A 1,626-nucleotide genomic window follows, 5' to 3' on the forward strand; every position below is an offset into this window, starting at 1 on the left:
GTACATTTTAAACTCAACAGTTGAGAAGGTGAACCACCCCTGCACCCGTTTTCTTCAGGAATCAATTACCTAGGAGACGAGATATCAAAACCGTGGAAAATTCCAAATTCAAAAAGAATCCATTTCCTATCGACTTCCACGGACGCTCATCCCGTTCTGTGAGGTTTTCATTTTTTTGAGGCCGCGGTCCCTATTTATGAATGTTGAAACAGGCCCGCCGACGCAAAACACAAGTTCTATCGGCGGTTTGATATTCCATCACGATGCGCAACTCCCCCTCCGGCTCCTTCCCTCTCTATCAGCAGCTCTCCCCCTGAAACATTACCGCCGCTAATGGTTTCCCAGCAACCGTAATCTTCCAGTCAAGCTAGCGAGCGCGTAGCATGCCCGCGGGCTGCGGTATTTCCCGGAGAAACCCCTGGGTTTGCTTTGCTTACGTTTCGGGGGTTTGTACAAGCGAGCATAAACATGAAGCGGGGCTGTTCAGTGCACCGCGGCCCATGCCCAAGCCTTCGTGCGAACGCGTTGTTGATCAAAGTTGACAGCTACACATGTTGGGGTAAAAGGAGCCATCACGTTGGTGTATTTCCATTACATTATTTATCGCGGAGCCGAGCCCCCCCCCTCCCCCTGCGCGGGCAGCCCTCCCACAGGTACGGCGGCGTACACATTACAGCAGACAAATTGCCCGCTGAGAAATAAAGGTTTTTGTTTTTTTTAATACACCCTGCTCCCCGCCGTTATAGTCTAAAGACGTGTTGAAAGCCAAACACACCTTGGTGTTGGACTAGATTTCAGAAACGCGTTCTGGAGAATTAACTGCGCTGGCTCGGTCTGGTTGAATTACCCTTCAGTCAGTCTCCTGTCTGCCCTCATCATCCAGAGGCTGATTTTCCTCCTATTGTAATTCTTCAATGAAGACGTCTTGTGGCTAAATGGCTGATAAAAGGTCACTGAAAAAACTTGATTAGGGATCACTGCTGCCTGTCCCTATTCCCCTTAAAAAGAACGAGAGGGGCCGTGCTATTACAGTTAACATACACATTATGTGTTAAGCGACCGGGGACTCTCTCTAACGTGATGTAACCTCCTGCTCCCAGCTTTGGATCGCTAGGGTGTTGGGTTCTAGGACGTCCAGGGATTCCAACCAGCCGAGTTCCAAATTCCATCATTCTGAACTTATGAGCCTTCAACCAATTTCTACCAATGAATCCAACCCAACGTTATTGGGAGAAAAAGGAGCCTGGCGTTGACTCACACAGAAGTACAGAGGTAAGGGTTGATGTATCATGTGGCAGGGCTTCCGCAGACCTGGAGCGCCCCCGGGGGGGGGTAAGGAGCTGTGTTTACACCTATTAGGAGGCAGGTGATGAACTACGTGACCCGACCTCGCCAGATGCCCTGCCCGTTGTGTTCCTGCCCTCCCATTGGCTACAGCAGGCGTGTGTGTGTGTGTGTGTGTGTGTGTGTGTGTGTGTGTGTGTGTGTGTGTGTGTGTGTGTGTGTGTGTGTGTGTGTGTGTGTGTGTGTGTGTGTTTTCTTTTAAAAAGTCGCTGAGCTGCGTCGCTACACACACAAACACACACACACACACACAGGCACATTAGCGGGCGGTGTAAGTGACCC

The sequence above is a fragment of the Pollachius pollachius genome (assembly GCF_949987615.1).
Source record: "Pollachius pollachius genome assembly, chromosome: 17".
Taxonomy (NCBI): domain Eukaryota; kingdom Metazoa; phylum Chordata; class Actinopteri; order Gadiformes; family Gadidae; genus Pollachius; species Pollachius pollachius.